The 7,768-nt window shown below is 39.3% G+C and overlaps 1 pseudogene; it reads right to left on the reverse strand.

Annotated features, from left to right (window-relative positions):
* Positions 1-5,056: 5,056 nt before the first annotated feature.
* On the reverse strand, positions 5,057-6,970 carry LOC110140210 (zinc finger protein 131 pseudogene; annotated as a pseudogene).
* Between the last annotated feature and the right edge of the window lie 798 nt (positions 6,971-7,768).

Consider the following 7,768-nt stretch of genomic DNA (forward strand, 5'->3'; position numbering starts at 1 on the left):
TGCTTGCTGCACCATGAGCAATAAAATCCTTTACCTTTGACCAAGAAGTCACATGTCTCTTGCCAGCATACAGGAAACTGTGGCAAGTTCACAAGACCATTCACAGTTTATTTTAAAAAGAAAAGTGTTTATACTTTTTCAGTTTTATTGAGATGTAATCGGCATACCGTGCTGTATAAGCTTACGTACAGCATAATGACTTGACTTACATATATTGTGAAATGATTACCACAATAAATTTAATTAAAATCTATCACCTTATATAATTACAAAAACAAATTTTGTTTGTGATGAGAACATTTAGAATCTATTCTCTCAGCAACTTTGAAATACACCATACAGCAGTGTTAACTATAGTCATCACATTGTATGTTACATCCCTAGTATCTATTTACCTTATAACTGGAAGTTTGTATAATACCTTTTGACCACTTTCATCCAATTCCTCTTCCCCCCACCTATATCTCTAGCAACCATAAATCTGATCTCTTTTTCTAAGAGTCTGGATTTTTTTAATGAGTTTTGCTTTTGTTCTTTGAGTCTACATATAAGTGATATCATAGAGTATTTGTCTTTGTCTAACTTGTTTCACTTAGCATAATGCCCTCAGGGTCCATCCATTTTGTCAAAAATGTTAGTATTTCTCTTTTGTTTTTTGGCTGTGTGTGTGCGTGTGTGTGTGTATACACAAGTATCTATATATGTGTATATATACACACACACACAACACATTTGCTTTATCCATTTTAGAACCTTCACAGTCCTTGACATCAGTAGCTTCTCCCTCGCAACCACTGGATCCTTGAGTTATCTTTGACAGTTATATACCCAGTGCTGGGCACAGGGTTTTTATTTAACTGGCACTTCAGAAATACTTGTCAAATAAAAAAATTACTCATTTTTTATTTATTCTTTATTTTCAATAAATAGACTTGGAGATACCATTTTATCTGACATGGTTATTGATCTGTCATTGTAACTCCAAGTAAGCTTTCTCCTCCAGTACTTCTTAAGACAGTGGTATCACAGCATTAGGGTACTTGGGTGTACTGTAATTTTTAAACCATTTTGGGGTGGTGTCTGTTGCAGATTTAGTTTCCTTATATCCATAACAGTTATACATGGACTCATAGTTTTCTGAAATTTCATTTTATTATGAACTTTGATTTATGAAAAATTTTCCTACAGACTTTAGAAAAGACTCTTAAGAAAAGAAACTTGTAATGCTTCCTTGTACACTTACAAGTTGGATTCCCATCTGTTTGTTCAATTGAATGGGTAAACTCAAACAGAAAACAAGAGAAAATAAAAATAGGGAATCTATTGACTCAAAAGGGGAGAAATGGATAAAGGTTAGGACAACTTGTCCATTCAACTTTATTGTGCAAGTTTTCTGCAGCTGTCTATTCAGCTGCTGAAGTCTGGGTTAAAGATCAAAAGAGAAAGCTCTACACGCACATATTTTCCATTTAAAAAAAAGTTCAAGAATTTGCAACTCAAACATTTCAATACATTAAAAATCCAATGATGAATTTTAATAAAGCATATATGCAGGCTAGAAGACATTCAACTCAGATTTAAACATTATCAATATTTAAACTGTATTAATTTTAAAACCTCAACCCAGCACACTTAGAGAGCCTGTCTCCTGCTGACTATGGTGACAATCTCCAGGCTAAACGTGAGTCATAACTTGTGACATTGCAGACAGCATCTGTGCAGTGGGGCGTTTCACTTCTCACTTTGGTTCATGTTTGCTTGGGCTGATTGGAAAGTAGGGACGTAAGAGGAAAGCAAATGTGAGACTAGGGTTCTCCTAATTTCCTTCAAAAGGCTCTGGACTAAGAAATATTTAAAAATTTTTAAAAAATGGAACAGATGAGGTTATTTGAGTTTCAGTAAGTACAAAAATGCAATGGAGACTTAATGCCACAGAACTGCATGCTTAAATATGGTTAAAATGATAAATTTTTTTAATGTGTGTATGTGTGTATGTGTGAGTGTTCATTCGCTCAGTTGTGTCTAACTCTGCGACAGCATGGACTGTAGTCCACCAGCCTCCTCTGTCCATGAAATTTCCCAGGCAAGAATACTGGAGTGGGTTGCCACTTCCTACTCTAGTGGATCTTCCTGACCCAGGGATGGAACCAGCATCTCCTGTGGCTTCTGCACTGGCTGGCAGATTCTTTAACGCTGCACCACCTGAGAAGCCCTATGTTATGTATTATGTATATTTGACCACAATTTTTTTTAAGTGTAATGGAGTAAGATCCATAAAATATGTTTAAATTTATAATGATTTAAAAACTTGTCACTTTAGAGGATATCAGGGAACAAATTCATCATCTGAAAACTAAAAATAAAATTTAAAAATCATCTGAAAAATAAAGAGAAAGAATCAAACATATATCCTGCTTTTCCTACAGAAACTGTACCACTAGGTAACCAGAGGTAACATCAGGGAAGCATTTCTTTATAAAGTTATTCTAATCAACTAATAAATGCAAATAAAATGACAGAATTAGCTTATCACCATTTTGTATCTCTCAGTGAAGTAATTGACCCAGACAATGAGAATCAACAAGTGCTAAAGTTGTAAAAGAGACACAATCAGACATGGCATCTCCTAGGGAAAGACTTCAGCACTACTTATAGTCTTGCGAACATCTGGTCAAACCTTTGAATCCAGGTGACTATTTTCAAGAAAAGCTGGGTACAGGATATATGTTGAAATGCACCATGAATGTGTCATCAACAAAATTCAAATTGTAGGAAACTCTGTAGGTCAAATTGTCCATGTTCTTCAATAGGTAACATAAAGGGAAAAGAAAGCAACAAAGAAGGGGGCTATAAATTAAAAGAGGTTTAAAAGAGGGACTTCCATGGTGGGCCAGTGGTTAAGAGTCTGCACTTCTACTGCAGGGGGCATGGGTTCCATTCCTGGTTGGGGAAATAAGATCCCAAATGCCACATGACACAATCCCCCCCCCTCAAAAAAAGAGGTTTAAAAGATGAATCAGTAACTTTCTAATGTGCAAGTCTAAACTAGAGTGTGTAAAGATGCACACTTGTATAACGAACCCATAAAGAAGTGTGAGGAAAGTTATTACTACAAAAAATCAAAACCATGGGCATGGAGGAATTTCCTCGCCTGGATGGTAGTTATGAAGGTGTGACCTTATAAAAATTCACTAATCTATATATTTGTTCTGTATGTATTTCTATGTTTTATTTTATAATAAAAAGATAACTAAATGGGAGTCAGACTGCCATGTGGATGTGACCAGCTAGTCAGAAAAAAAGATGGTGAGAGAAGTGGTGAGCCCTCAGAGTGTGCCTAAGCGCCAAGCTTTTGCCCAGCTACATGTGGGCAGGTGGCAACTGAACTGTACCATGAGTTTGGGTCAAGGCAGAGTTTGGAATTTCTGGCAGAAATGGATGTAAGAGGGCTCAGAAGTTGTTTTCAGCTAATCATATTTTAGTTCCTGGAGCAATTTTGTTCTCTGGGCATCATAGCTCAGTCCAACCAATTGCCAGCAAAAACTTGGAATTATACCTTCAATACTATGCTGTTTGAAGGGTGAGAGTGAGAAAGTACTCATTTTAGACACCTCATTTCGTTAGAGAAAAATGCTATAGCATCCAACTCAGCAATGTGCTTACAGCTGTCTCCAAGGCTGCAGGCTAACTCTTTTTCCACCAAGAAATGTGAAGAAGGTGAAGAACTTATGACATAAATGATACCAAAAAGCCCAGATTGTAAGTCCTCAAGGGGAAGGAAATATAAAATATCAGAGCAGGAAAAACAATGCCAAAGATTCCACCAAAGATTATATTTAACAATATGATGCCAATAAACACCTGTGAGAATCCAAAAATCCACAAATCTGACACAACCAATTGCTGGTGAGAAATATGATGCCAATAAACACCTATGAGAATCCAAAAATCCACAAATCTGACACAACCAATTGCTGGTGAGAACGTGGAACAACAGAAATTCTCATTCATTGCTGGTGAGACTGCAAAAATGGTACAGCCATTCTGAAAAACCATCTGGCAATTTCTTACAAAGTTAAACATAGTCTTACCATACAATATAGCAATTGTACTCCTAGGTATTTACCCAACTTATTTGAAAGTTTTGTCTACCTAAAAACCTGCATGTCAATGTTTTTTTTTTTTTTCATAATTTTAAAGTTTACTTTAAAAATGTAAATATCTCCCAATATTTAACAGGTAAAGAAAATAGCATATTGGTTTATTTTCTGTAGTTGTTATATTTTATTTTCCAAGTAATACTGATTAAAAATATTTACACACCTACTTTTAAGTCCACAGTTTAGCACTCTTATTTGTATGGCTTTAAAAGTTATAGCACAAAATCTTTACATTAAGGATTGGGGGAAAAGATTCATTCAAAACAAAGCCTGATATATTATATACATGTTTTTCTCTGTACTTTATTTTAAATACATTAATTTTTAAATGATGCTTATCTTGTTTTCATCTGGTGGTAAAATTACTAGTGCAACTTTTCATCAAAATAAAGTTTACCACAGATATAAATGAATTTTCCCAATTGAAAATGGCCCTTCAGCTGCCATTAAATGAACTTTCTCAATCTAAGTGAAAAAGAATTGGTAGCTGTCATTATAGGAAAAAAATATAAAGTACTACAGCATCACCTACACTGCTTACAACACAAATTTTGAAAGAACTAGAGATGCTTTATAGAAGTTTAGTTGGTTTTGAAAAGGCACATGGGGGTGTGTGTGTGTGTTTTTTTTTTAAACATTCTAGAAATTCGCCACCACCACTCTGTTTCTGTTGCAGAGATGACATCTATTACTATCCATCAGGGCAGACAAGGATGTTGTTCAAGCTAAAGGAAGCCAGAAGCCAAAATTTAACTGCACAGTAACAATGCACTTTTCTTCATGCAGTCTTGTTTCCTATATATTCAAATTTTCTAACATGCATTAGAATACATAAACTTGTATTCTAATGATTTTACATTTGATTTTACAACATGGGGTGGGGGGGGGGGGGGGGGAATTGAGGAAGGACAAGACCAGGGAAAGAGAGTAATAACTCTTACCACAATGAAAATATACATTCATACCCAACTATATAATAAGAATATAATTCATTTTAAATTTTCTAGAAATATACTTCTCAAAGCTTCCCATTCACTTATGGGAAAGATCCCTCCTCTGTGGCAAAGTGGGGGGAAATCAGTCTGCTTCCATAGAAACAGTTCAGCACAACAGGAAAGTTTAACTTTGGTCCACATGTCTGTTAGCGTAAGGACAGTCACCCTGCCCATCATCAGTTCAAAAACCCAACAGATAACTTTAAAAATATATGCATTTGTTATTTCACTCTAAAACTGGCATAGGTGTTCTGTTCTCATTTCCTGCCTTTTCGGCTTGGGAATCCACTGTTGATTTGGTCTCTAAAGCCTCAGCATCTTCGTGTTCTTCTGTAGCAGCCTCAGCAGCATCTGCCTGGGTAGGCTCTCTCTCCTCTTGGTTCATGATTTCAGGGGTCACTTGATCCAAGTCTGCTTCTAGAAGCTCAGTTTGTACTTCCACTGGCATCTGATTTACCTGTTCAACATGCAGCTCCTCTACATGGACTTCAGTACCTTCCTCAGTCTGAATTCGCCCCACTTCTTGATAACTTACCTGGACCTGCTCTGGAAGCTCACTCATGTGCGGCTCGTGCACTTGGCTGTCCTGGAGCAGATCTGGATGGACCTGTTCCACAGTCACTTGTGCTGAGTCCACCTGAACCTGGAGCAGTGGTAACACATGCACCTTCCCAACTTGTTCTATAATAGTCATTGACGTCACAGGTTCAGTTTGCACACATGTTTCTACTGAAAGAACTTTTTCAGTTACCAGGTGCTCTGAAATATTGTGAGTATCACTGAGATGCCTCCTTAATTCATTTCCTTGCATAAACCACAAGTCACACAGAGTACAATGGTTGGGTTTATCTCCAGTGTGTATCACCAGGTGATCTTTGAACTGGTCCCACCTGTTAAACACACTATTACAGACCTGACATTCATAGAGCTTCTTTCTCCCCTTTTTTGCTCCCACTCCAGTTTGGCATGCAGTCAAGTGACATTTGAGGGTACTATTTCTAGCAAATCGTTCATGACAACTTGGACATTCAAAAGGTTTTTCACCTGTATGTTTTCGAAGATGCTCTTTAAAATGTCCAAAGTGGTCAAACTGCTTCTCACAGTACTGACATATGTGTATTTTTTTCCCAGTTCTCTGCTTCTTACTGACTCCACCTTCTTCCAGGTGGTAACGACTGAGGTGCTGTTTCCACGCGCTCTCCCGAAGATACCTTTTATTGCATATTTCACACTTGAAACTCTCAGTGGAGTGTGATTTCATGTGTTCCTGTTTGCTTGTGGGGTCAGATGCACAGCCGTCTTCATCTTTATTCTGCCCTTTTCTATCGCCTTGGCGGTACTTGCTGGTAATATCTGCCAACAATGCCAGAGAGGAATCATCAGAGGAACCTGTGCTCTGAATGTACTTTATGGACTGCTTGGCAGAAGCCACTTCCTCCAACGTTTCGATGCCTTCATCTTCTACTTCGATTGTGCCTTCGGCAATCTCCACCTCAATTTCAACACGTTCAGATTCTGCAGATGGCAATGACTCAGTGATAACATTTGAAGTTTCTGCAATCTTTCTTTTTTTTGCTTCATTTTTCCCTGTGGTATTTTCCTCTAGTGGAGCTGAGTTTTCTTTGTTTCTGACTTCAAGGGCTTTGATAACTTCTAGCATCTGTAGAAACTCTGCTGCTTTCCATACATCATTGGCTTCTTCTTCTCCTTGTATCATTAACTTTGCTGTATATGTGAACTCAATCAAACGACGAAAGGCCATTTTACTAACACCTTCTATCTCCACCAAAGGTTCCTGAGTAAACTCCTGAAAGAATTTATAAAAGAACTTGCTGCAAGCAGCCAAAACAGCCTTGTGGGCCTTAAAATGGTGTCCGTCGACAATCAGGGTGATGTCAGTAAACCGGTCCTGCTCTCGCTGTTCATTCAATCGGTCCAGGATCATTTTATGATGTTCAGGGAACTCCTGAAGGCATTCCATCATCTCTTCGGCCTCCATGGCCGTCCGGTTGCTCTACAAAAGAGAAGCATGATAATGTACACCCATGAGCTCGGGCTGAGGAACAAAACCCCTAAAGCACAAAATAACAACAAAAAAAACAAAACCCCAGCAACGTGAAAGAAAGGGGGAGGGTGAGGCAAGAGGAGAGGAAGGCGAGGGAAGAAAGAAAGGCGAGCCGTTGGGGGCCGGAGCTGCGGCCGCGTGACTCCGAGCCTGACCTAATTGGAGTCGGGAGACGCGAGCTGGAGCGGGGTGGGCACAGCACCGGAGGCTCCGAGCGCCGGGGTGCGCAAGTCCGGCAGGGGAGAAGACCCTACAGCCGCCGCGGCCCGCTAACGGCCCGCTAACGGCCCGCTAACGGCCCGCTAACGGCCCGCCAAGCCCCTCGGCCGGGCCCTGGCTCCCGCCTTCCCTGGACCCGGTCGGCCCACAACGACTTCCGGGTCACCTCTCCCTCCCCCGCCCTCCCTCTTCTCCCCCGCCCCGACTGGGCAAACCTGCATGTCAATGTTTAGATCAGTTTTATTTATAATCACCAAAAACTGGAGCAACCAAGATGTCCTTCAATAGGTGAATGGATCAACAAATTATGCTACATCCATTCAGTGGAG

Source organism: Odocoileus virginianus, chromosome X (assembly GCF_023699985.2).
Source record: "Odocoileus virginianus isolate 20LAN1187 ecotype Illinois chromosome X, Ovbor_1.2, whole genome shotgun sequence".
In the NCBI taxonomy this organism is placed as follows: Eukaryota; Metazoa; Chordata; class Mammalia; order Artiodactyla; family Cervidae; genus Odocoileus; species Odocoileus virginianus.